This window comes from Salvelinus fontinalis, chromosome 19, assembly GCF_029448725.1.
Source record: "Salvelinus fontinalis isolate EN_2023a chromosome 19, ASM2944872v1, whole genome shotgun sequence".
In the NCBI taxonomy this organism is placed as follows: Eukaryota; Metazoa; Chordata; class Actinopteri; order Salmoniformes; family Salmonidae; genus Salvelinus; species Salvelinus fontinalis.
The window spans coordinates 25,269,067-25,281,331 of record NC_074683.1 but is presented as its reverse complement, the minus strand read 5'-3'; the positions used below and the strand labels follow the sequence as shown (position 1 = coordinate 25,281,331).

The 12,265-nt window shown below is 41.5% G+C and overlaps 1 protein-coding gene across 2 annotated transcripts in view; it reads left to right on the top strand.

The window, feature by feature from the left end:
• LOC129816550 (ubiquitin-conjugating enzyme E2 E3) overlaps positions 1-12,265 on the top strand; it is a 61,506-nt gene that overhangs the window by 36,471 nt on the left and 12,770 nt on the right. The gene's annotated exons all lie outside the window — the stretch shown is intronic.

Below are 12,265 nucleotides of genomic sequence, written 5' to 3'. Positions count from 1 at the left end.
AATAAACAGCCTGATCAAATCAAATGTATTTATATAGCCCTTCTTACATCAGCTGATATCTCAAAGTGCTGTACAGAAACCCAGCCTAAAACCCCAAACAGCAAGCAATGCAGGTGTAGAAGCACGGTGGATAGGAAAAACTCCCTAGAAAGGCCAAAACCTAGGAAGAAACCTAGAGAGGAACCAGGCTATGAGGGGTGGCCAGTCCTCTTCTGTCTGTGCCGGGTGGAGATTATAACAGAACATGGCCAAGATGTTCAAATGTTCATAAATGACCAGCATGGTCAAATAATAATAATCACAGTAGTTGTCGAGGGTGCAGCAAGTCAGCACCTCAGGAGTAAATGTCAGTTGGCTTTCCATAGCTGATCCTTAAGAGTATCTCTACCGCTCCTGCGGTCTCTAGAGAGTTGAAAACAGCAGGTCTGGGACAGATAGCACGTCCGGTGAACAGGTCAGGGTTCCATAGCCGCAGGCAGAACAGTTGAAACTGGAGCAGCAGCACGGCCAGGTGGACTGGGGACAGCAAGGAGTCATCATGCCAGGTAGTCCTGAGGCATGGTCCTAGGGCTCAGGTCCTCCGAGAGAGAGAAAGAAAGAGAGAAAGAGAGAATTAGAGAGAGCATACCTAAATTTACTCAGGACACCGGATAAGACAGGAGAAGTACTCCAGATATAACAAACTGACTCTAGCCTCCCGACACATAAACTACTGCAGCATAAATACTGGAGGCTGAGACAGGAGGGGTCAGGAGACACTGTGGCCAACTCTATGTGAAGGAGATGTGTTGCGCTGCATGAGACAAATGGTGGCCACACCAGATACTGACTGGTTTTCTGATCCACACCCTACCTTTTTTTAAGTATCAGTGACCAACAGATGCATATCTGTATTCCCAGTCATGTCAAATCCATAGATTAGGGCCTAATGAAGTTATTTCAATAGACTGATTTATTTATGTGAACTTAATTTCAGTAAAATCTTTGAAATTGTTGTATGTTGTGTTTATATTTTGTTCAGTATATATATACACAGTACCAGTCAAAAGTTTGGACACACCTACTCATTCAAATACATTTTACATTTTAGATTCTTCAAAGTAGCCACCCTTTGCCTTGATGACAGCTTTGCACACTCTTGGTATTCTCTTAACCAGCTTCATGAGATAGTCACCTGGAATGCATTTAAATTGACAGGTGTGCCTTGTTAAAAGTTAATTTGTGGAATTTCTTTCCTTAATGCGTTTAAGCCAATCAGTTGTGTCAAGGTAGGCGTGGTGTTCAGAAGATGGCCCTAATTGGTAAAAGACCAAGTCCATATTATGCCAAGAACAGCTTAAATAAGCGAAGAGAAACAACAGTCCATCATTACTTTAAGACATTTGAAAGTTTCTTCAAGTGCAGTCGCAAAACTCATCAAGCACTATATTGACACTGGCTCTCATGTGGACCGCCACAGGAAAGGAAGACCCAGAGTTAGCTCTGCTGCAGAGGATAAGTTCATTAGAGTTAATTGCATCTCAGATTGCAGCCCAAATAAATGCTTCACAGAGTTCAAGTAACAGACACATCTCAACATCAACTGTTCAGAGGAGACTGCGTGAATCAGCCTTCATGGTTGAATTGCTGCAAAGAAACTACTACTAAAGGACACCAATGATAAGAAGAGACTTGCTTGGGCCAAGAAACATGAGCGATGGACATTAGACTGGTGGAAATCTGTCCTTTGGTCTGATGAGTCCAAATTTTAGATTTTTGGCTCCAACCGCCATGTCTTTGTGAGACACAGAGTTGGTGAATGGATGTGTGGTGCCCACTGTGAAACGTGGGGGTGCTATGCTGGTGACACTCTCTGTATTATTTAGAATTCAAGGCACACTTAACCAGCATGGCTACCACCCCATTCTGCAGCGATATCCCATCCCACCTGGTTTGCGCTTAGTGGGACTATCATTTGTTTTTCAACAGGACAATGACCCAACACACTTTCAGGCTGTGTAAGGCCTATTTGACCAAGAAGAAGAGTGATAGAGTGCTGCATCAGATGTCCTGGCCTCCACAATCATCCGACCTCAGCCCAATTGAGATGGTTTGGGATGAGTTGGACCGCAGAGGGAAGGAAAAGCAGCCAACGAGTGCTCAGCATATGTGGGAACTAATTTCAAGTGAAGCTGGTTGAGAGAATGCCAAGAGTGTGCAAAGCTGTCATCAAGGCAAATGGTGGCTACTTCGAAGATTATAAAATATGTTTTGATTTGTTTAACACTTTTTGGGGGACTACATGATTCCACATGTGTTATTTCATAATCAATGAGAATGGTAAAAGACTGAAATAATAATTTATTGAATGCATTAACAGAAATGACTGTAAACAAACAAACATTGTAGATTAGAAATTAATGGTAAATTTACTAGCGGTGATATATTTAATGGGGAATTGATAGACACTAACAATCAAACACAAACAATTCAAACAATGAAGTTATGAAACAATGAATGTGCACAACTTTGTGGGAGGGAACACATTCTGGATAGAGATGTGCATCTTAGCCACATTCTCTTTCTTCTTGGCCTGTGCCATCCCTGCGGCCCCCGCAATGGATCAGTTCACTGAGATGGGCGAATAAGACAGGTGTCTCGTGCACCATAAAATATATATATATATATTTGCTGCTGCTCGACAAAAGAAAATCTCTGTCAACCAACAGCCTATCGACCAAACAATCGGCCAGTCGACTAATTGGGGTTAGCCCTACACTCTACACACTCACACACACACACACACACACACACACACACACACACACACACACACACACACACACACACACACACACACTGACACTCCAATACACACACACACTTAATTTGCTCACACACACACATAACACATACTGAATCTACACACATGCACACGCACACACACTCACATACAATCATATTAAACGCGGCTGCTACTCTGTTTATCATATATCCTAGTCACCTTACCCCTGTAAATATCTAACCCTAACACTCCATTATCCCTGCACATTCGCTCATGACTGCACGGCCAGGCACAACTCCAACACCATCATTAAGTTTGCCGATGACACAACAATGGTAGGCCTGATCACAAACAACGATGAGACAGCCTAAAGGGAGGAGGTCAGAGACCTGGCCGGGTGGTGCCAGGACAACAACCTCTCCATCAATGTGATCAAGACAAAGGAGATGATTGTGGACTATAGGAAAAGGAGGACCGAGCACGGCCCTATTCTCATCGGCGGGGCTGTAGTGGAACAGGTTGAGAGCTTCAAGTTCCTTTGCGTCCACATCACCAACAAACTAACATGGTCCAAGCACACCAAGACAGTCGTGAAGAGGGCACGACAAAACCTATTCCCCCTCATGAGACTGAAAATATATGGCATGGGTCCTCAGATCCTCAAAAGGTTTTACAGCTGCACCATCTTACCGATTCCGATATATCTGCTAAAATACTGTTTTACATCGGGGAAATTAAAAAGTTAAAACATTTCACACTGAATTCTCATACATTGCAATCCAAAAGACCAATTGTCCAATAACTATGCTTCAAATGTTGATTTCATACATTGTGACAATAATGGCACATCTTGACAATGGCCACATGTGTTCTGATAAGCACGAGATTCCCTTTTCATCCTATTTATTGAATATCGGTATCGGTGGAGTTATCGGCCTGTACTGTTATATAGTGTTAAAAGGCCAATATCGGCCGATATATCAGTTGTATTATACTATAATACAATATTATTTTTTTATTTAACCAGGCAAGCCAGTTAAGAACAAATTCTTATTTTACAATGACGGCCTACCCTGGCCAAACCTTCCCCTAACCCGGATGACGCTGTGCCAATTGTGTGCCGCCCTATGGGTCTCCCGATCACGGCCGGTTGTGATGCAACCCAGGATCAAACCAGGGTCTGTAGTAACGCCTCTAGCACTGAGATGCATTGCCTTAGACCGCTCCGCCACTCGGGAGCAATTAATACTGTCTTAAAAAAGATTAGCCTACTGGAGTTTGTTTAATTTATTTACCCAATTACTACACTGTAAAACCATGAAACGTGGCACGTTTATAACCTAAACATCAGTGTTGAAAACTTACACATTAGGCATTTAGATTTGCCAATAGGTGTTCTCATCTTGAACACAGGTGTTTAGAATGCAAGATTAAACATGATAGTCAGCTTTTTCCAGTCAGTTTCCAACCAGGAGAACACCCATATCTCCTTAGTGTTCAGATTATTATTTTTTTCCTATCATCCTGTTTAGAATGCATTTTAGTCATTGATGTAGTTTTCCATGCCTTTTAATCAGATCAGTGTTAGGAATGTCTGTCACCTTACCTACATTTCAGCACAACAGAACAGGACATTTGATTCAAGAAATCGTTTCAGTCATGTGGTGTTGTTCTCGATCGTGTTAATTTCCATGAACTCTCTGAGTGGAACGATCGGCTACATGACTCGGGCAGGGGAAGCAGTTTGAGTTTGAAGTGGAGGGAGTACAGGGCTTAGCATGTCTCGAGGAGGCTAAAAAGAGATTTTGGCTTGGAAAAGTTGAATATTTTCAGGTGTAGGGTAATTGGTGAAGGGAGGAGGATGGTTTTGAATCTGTAAAATTCAAATCAAACTGTATTTGTCACATGCGCCGAGTACAACAGGTGTAGACCTTAGTGTGAAATGCTTACTTACAAGTCCTTAAGAGTTAAGAAAATATTTACCAAATAAATAAAAAGTAACTGTAACGGCTTTCTTCCTGGGGTGAAGGAGAGGACCAAAATGCAGCGCGGTTAGTGTTCAACATGATTTAATAAAGAAGAGACAATAACGTGAACACTATACAAAATACAAAATAACAAATGTGAAAACCGAGACAGTCCTATCTGGTGCAGAACACACAGACAGAAGACAACCACCCACAATCCCCAACACAAAACAAGCCACCTATATATGATTCTCAATCAGGGACAACGATTGACAGCTGCCTCTGATTGAGAACCATATTAGGCTGAACACAGAAACAGACAAACTAGACACACAACATAGAATGCCCACCCAGCTCACGTCCTGACCAACACTAAACAAGCAAAACACACAAGAACTATGGTCAGGACGTGACAGTAACACAATATAATAACAATAACAGGGCTATATACAGGGTGTACCGGAAACTGAGTTAATGTGCAGGGGTACAGGTTAGTCAAGGTAATTTGTACATGTAGGTTGGGGCTAGCGATGATGGTGGAGAAGGTATGTTGAGGAAGATTAGTGTCAAGTTCAAACAGAGTGAGCCGGACGCCAGGTCGAGTTCTGGAGGTGAAATGGAAGGAGTAGAAGGTGTTGTGAGGAGCTCGAAGCCCGAGCCTTGCATTGATAGACATGGTTAGGATAAAGATACATTTGTTCCAGTGGGAGGGAGATTTTTGAGAGGGTGGAACCAGGCCTTTTGGCTGATCCATGGGTGGTTTCAGGTTGGGTGAAAAAGATGGTGGGTGCTGTTGAGTTGGTGAAGGTAACCCGAAGTGGACTTGTGATGTTTGTTTGTATTACTTTAGCTCGGGGGGCACAGGCGCTCCGTGCGATGCAACTTGGGGAAAGCCCTGTATCTTGCTTTGCACCATTGAAGGGAGTGATTTCTGGGGTAATGTTAAGTGTGGAGGTGGAGCAATTTAAGTTGAAGATTCCTGGTGTTTGTGACACCAACTGTTCGTTGCGACGCAGATTCAGTGGGGAGCGTCGTGAAACAGAGGTGTAACGGTCTGTTATTTTGAGCTTTGATTCAGAGTCTTTACCTGACAAAGTAATGTTATGATATATGAGTTATGCTGTTAGAGCTGTTGTGCCAATTACACTGCGCTGTTATAGGTGTCACGTTTATGGGCATGTTGCAGCAGTGTGTAGGAGGGAGACTCCAAGATGTGGGAAGTGTGCAGGAGGACATGGGACAGAGAAATTTGTAGTTTTGGTGGGAAAAGTTGTGTGTGTCAACTAGAGGTCGACCGATTATGATTTTTCAACACCGATACCGATTATTGGAGGACCAAAAAAAGCCGATTCCGATCAATCGGCCTATTTTTTTATTTTTTTTTGTAATAATGACAATTACAACAATACTGAATGAACACTTATTTTTACTTAATATAATACATCAATAAAATCCAATTTAGCCTCAAATAAATAATGAAACATGTTCAATTTGGTTTAAATAATGCAAAAACCAAGTGTTGGAGAAGAAAGTAAAAGTGCAATATGTGCCATGTAAGAAAGCTAACATTTAAGTTCCTTGCTCAGAACATGAGAACATGTGAAAGCTGGTGGTTCCTTTTAACATGAGTCTTCAATATTCCCAGTTGAGAAGTTTTAGGTTGTAGTTATTATAGGACTATTTCTCTCTATACGATTTGTATTTCATATACCTTTGACTATTGGATGTTCTTATAGGCACTTTAGTATTGCCAGTGTAACAGTATAGTTTCCGTCCCTCTCCTCGCTCCTACCTGGGCTCGAACCAGGAACACATCGACAACAGCCACCCTCGAAGCAGCGTTACCCATGCAGATCAAGGGGAACAACTACTCCAAGTCTCAGAGCGAGTGACGTTTGAAACGCTATTAGCGCGCACCCCAATAACTAGCTAGCCATTTCACATCGGTTACACCAGCCTAATCTCGGGAGTGGATAGGCTTGAAGTCATAAACAGCACAATGCTTGAAGCATTGCAAAGAGCTGCTGGCAAAATGCACGAAAGTGCTGTTTGAATGAATGCTTACGAGCCTGCTGCTGCCTACCATCGCTCAGTCAGACTGCTCTATCAAATATCAAATCATAGACTTAATTATAACATAATAACACACAGAAATACGAGCCTTAGGTCATTAACCTTTCACGAGTATCTACCCCGGGTCCGGGAGCACCCCCCACCCCCCCCCACACTGAGTAGCATCGCTAGCATAGCGTCACAATTAAATAGTAGCATCTAAATATCCTTAAATCACAAGTCCAAGACACCTAATGAAAGATACAGATCCTGTGAATAAAGCCACCATTTCAGATTTTTAAAATGTTTTACAGGGAAGACAAAATATGTAAATCTATTAGCTAACCACGTTAGCAAAAGACACCATTTTTCTTTGTCCACCATTTTCTCTCTCCACCAGTAGCTATCACCAATTCGGCCAAATAAAGATATTGATAGCCACTAACCAAGAAAAAACCTCATCAGATGACAGTCTGATAACATATTTATGGTATAGGATAGGTTTTGTTTGAAAAATGTGCATATTTCAGGTATAAATCATAGTTTGCCATTGCAGCCACCATCACAAATCTCACCAAAGCGACTAGAATTACTACAGAGAGCAACTTGTATTACCAATTTACTCATCATAAAACATTTCTTAAAAATACACAGCACATAGCAATGGAAAGACACAGATCTTGTGAATTCAGACAACATTTCAGATTTTCTAAGTGTTTTACGGCGAAAACACAATAAATCGTTATATTAGCATACCACATATGCAAACGTTACCCGAGCACTGATTCATGCCAAAGAGAGCGAAATCGTTATCATCGCCAAAATGTATTAATTTTTTCACTAACCTTCTCAGAATTCTTCAGATGACACTCCTGTAACATCATATTACAACATACATATAGAGTTTGTTCGAAAATTTGCATATTTAGCCACCAAAATCATGGTTAGACAATGACAAAAGTAGCCCAACTGGTCAGAAAATGTCGTGCACCATATTAGACAGTGATCTAGTCTTATACATAAATACTCATAAACTTGACTAAAAAATATAGGGTGGACAGCGATTGATAGACAATTTAATTCTTAATACAATCGCGGAATTACATTTTTTAAATTATCCTTACTTTTCAATACAGGTTGCGCCAAGCAAAGCTATACCTAACAAAATGGCGGAACGTGCGTATAACATTTTTCTACAGAACAACGATTTATCATCTTAAATATTTCTTACTATGAGGCGATCTTCCATCAGAATCTTGGGCAATGAATCCTTTCTTGGGTCTAATCTTCTTTTGGTCGAAAGATGTCCTCTTGTCTGTCGAAATGCCCACTAACGTTCGACCGGGACCCCGAAACGTGCCCGGCTCTTCAAAGAGCATCACGTAGAAATGCCTCAAAATCGCACTAAACGGATATAAATTGCTATAAAACGGTTCAAATTAACTACCTTATGATGCTGTTAACACCTATAACGAGTAAAAATATGACCGGAGAAATATTACTGGCTAAACTAACGCTTGGAAGGAGGCGAGTCGGATGTCCTTAGCGCGCCACGCGCAGGCAGCCAAAGGAAGTTACTTCCGGTATTTAGTGTTTTATTCAGCCCCTGATTGCTCAATTGACTCCATTCAAAGCGTCATCATGCACTGACACCCAGGGGAAGACGTAAGCAGTGTCTGTTTCTCCATAGCATTTACAGTGAGCTTTAAACTGACTCCAGATCAGTGGCCAAAATGTTTGAAATCTGACTCCCTATGATGAAAAGTGCTGTAGAAGGAGTTCTGTTTCACTCAGAGTCAAAATTCCAACGGCTATAGAAACTAGAGAGTGTTTTCTATCCAATAATAATAATAAAATGCATATTGTACGAGCAAGAATTGAGTACTAGGCAGTTTAATCTGTAGAGCAAATTATGCTAATGCGAAACAGCACCCCCTATAGTTGCAAGAAGTTAAGAAAGGCATTGATGTTTATGGTTAGGTACAGTCGTACAACGATTGTGCTTTTTTTTTCTCGCAAATGCGCTTTTGTTAAATCATCCACCGTTTGGTGAAGTTGGCTGTCTTTGTTAGGAAGAAATAGTCTTCAAACAGTTCGCAACGAGCCAGGCGGCCCAAACTGCTGCATATTCCCTGACACCATTTCCCTAGTTTAAAGAAATTCATGTTAGCAGGCAATATTAACTAAATAGGCAGGTTTAAAAATATATACTTAGGTATTGATTTTAAGAAAGGCATTGATGTTTATGGTTAGGTACACGTTGGAGCAACGACAGTCCTTTTTCGCGAATGCGCACCGCATTGATTATATGCAACGCAGGACACGCTAGATAAACTAGTAATATCATCAACCATGTGTAGTTAACTAGTGATTATGATTGATTGATTGTTTTTTATACGATAAGTTTAATGCTAGCTAGCAACTTACCTTGGCTTCTTACTGCATTCGCGTAACAGGCAGGCTCCTCGTGGAGTGCAATGTAAGGCAGGTGGTTGGAGCATTGGACAAGTTAACTGTAAGGTTGAAAGATTGAATCCCCGAGCTGACAAGGTAAAAATCTGGCAGTTAACCCACCGTTCCTAGGCCGTCATTGAAAATATGAATGTGTTCTAAACTGACTTGCCTAGTTAAATAATGGTGTAAAAAGAAAAAAGAAAAATCGGCCAAATCGGTGTCCAAAAATACAGATTTCCGATTGTTATGAAAACTTGAAATAGGCTCTAATTAATCGGCCATTCCGATTAATCGGTCGACCTCTAGTGTCAACTGTAGTGGTGCCCATGTTACTGGGGATCGGAGGTGTCTGGTGTGAGAGCGGTAGGTTGACGTGGCCAGGGTCAGAGTAGTGCAGAAGGTGTCGTATTCTGAGGCAGTGAAGAAAGTAGTGGATGAAGGGTGAGGGATTCTGAGAGGATCCCTGTGAATAGTAGATATGTGCCAGAACAGAGGAATAGGCCAATGAGTGATATACAGAGTGGACAAAACATTAAGAACAACTTCTCTTTCCATGATATAGACTGAACCGGTGAATCCAATTGACAGCTATGATCCCTTATTGATGTCACTTGTTAAATCCACTTCAATCAGTGTAGATGAGACAGGTTAATGAAGGATTGCTAAGCCTTGAGACAATTGAGACATGGATTGTGTATGTGTACCGTTCAGAGTGAGAATGGGCAAGACAAAATATTTAAGTGCCTTTGAAAGGGGTATGGTAGTAGGTACCAGGCGCACTGGTTTGTGTCAACAACTGCAACAGTGCTGAATTTTTCACACTCAACAGTTTCCCGTGTGTATCAAGAATGGTCCACCACCCAAAGGACATCCAGCCAACTTGACACAGCTGTGGGAAGCATTAGAGTCAACATGATTCTGAAATAGTAGATATACAACCGTTCAAAAGTTTGGGGTTTACTTAGAAAGAAAGGCACATTTTTTTGTCCATTAAAATAACATCAAATTGATCAGAAATACAGTGTAGACAGGGTTAATGTTGTAAATGACTATTGTAGCTGGAAACGGCTGATTTTTAATGGAATATCTACATAGTTGTACAGAGGCCCATTATCAGCAACCATCACTCCTGTGTTCCAATGGTACGTTGTGTTAGCTAATCCAAGATTATAATTTTAAAAGGCTAGTTGATCATTAGAAAACCCTTTTGCAATTATGTTAGCTCAGCTGAAAACTCTTGTTCTGATTAAAGAAGCAATGAAACTGGCCTCCTTTAGACTAGTTGAGTATCTGGAGCATCAGCATTTGTGGGTTCGATTACAGGTTCAAAATGGACAGAAACAAAGTACTTTCTTCTGAAACTTATCAGTCTATTCTTATTCTGAGAAATGAAGACTATTCCATGCGAGAAATTGCCAAGAAACTGAAGATCTCATACAACGCTGTGTACTACTCCCTTCACAGAACAGCGCAAACTGTCTCTAACCAGAATAGAAAGAGGAGTGGAGGCCCCCCTAAGTACATTAGAGTGTCTAGTTTGAGAAACAGGCGCCTCACAAGTCCTCAACTGGCAGCTTCATTAAATAGTACCCGCAAAACACCAGTCTCAAACTCAATAGTGAAGAGGCGACTCCGGGATGCTGGCCTGAACAGGTTGTAGGCTGTGGAACTCTGCACAAAACATATCCTAGTTTCCTTGAGATATGTACATTAAGGGACAGGTTTACATAAGCCTGATCCCAGATCTGTTTGTGCTGTATAGCCGACTCCTATGGTCATAGTTGGGTCACGCTTTATTTGGTTAGTGCTGCTCTTCCATCTGTAGATACTCTACAGATGGTCATACTATCAACAAACTCTGTTGATAAGCAACTGCTTGCTAAGGTTACGGTTAGGGTAAGGTTTAGAATAAGGGTTAGGGTAAGGGTTAAGGTTATGGTTAGAGCTTTGGTGTGGCTTAATAGATAGTTTAAATGTTACTGCTAGTCTGTAGATAGTCTGTAGAGCATCTTCAGATAGACTATCCAAATAAAGTGTTACCCAAAGTTAACTATAATACAGGGCAAACAAATCTAGTACCAGGCTAGATGTACCGTTATTCCTAAATGAAAGTTTCCTGTATAGTAACAGTGAGATCAGGTAACAAGGTGAGGGAGTGTCTCAGACAGCCAGGCTGGCAGCTTAAAGAAGGGCTTCTCATGCCTCTGCTGAAGGCTTCTCAGATTGATGTGTGGAAGAAAGATGTGAAAAGATTGATCCGTCTCTACCACCAGATATATCCAGTGAAGGACAGATGGCTATAGTTAAAGCATCATCACCTGTTTTGGCATTCTGTCCCTTTGTCCTCTAGCTCAGAGTTCTTTGTCTAGACTCTAGATCTTATGGGTAAAACAAACTTTTATTTTGCTCCAAAACCAGGATTAGAATAATGCTCAGCCTGTGTTTGATTTAACTTCTCTGACTGACATCGTATACAATATGGGACAAGGCTAGTGATCATACATTTATACAGTCGTATTGATTTTATTTACACCCGTATTATTGACAGTGCTGTAATCAGGGTGTATTTTTATCAACTGTCCTATTGACAATGGGTCGCGTACTTTACTGAGAGACTGGTGAGTGGTGAGTGGCCTCTCTGTCTCTCTGTCTCTCTCTCGCTCTCTCTCTCTCTCTCTCTGTCTCTCTCTGTCTCTTTCTCTCTTTCAAGGCTACTGACAGACGTGTGTGTGTGTGTGCGCGCGCGCATGTGTGTGTGATGTCTTTTCATCACATGGTAATAGAGCCGAGGGTGAATAGTGAGGACAGTGTAGATAAGTGTCTGTCTGCTACAGGCAGCCTCCACCCCCTCATTCACCTGCTTGTCTGAGTGCTACATTAACACATAGCTATCTCTCCTGTTAAGATATGCTTCTACAGCCTATTCAGGTAGAGCCCTGACTGTCTGGCTTTACCCTGTGATAGCTTGTCCATTTACATCCATTTAAAAGGGTCTGGAGGAGTGATGCTGGTCTCTAACTGAAGAACT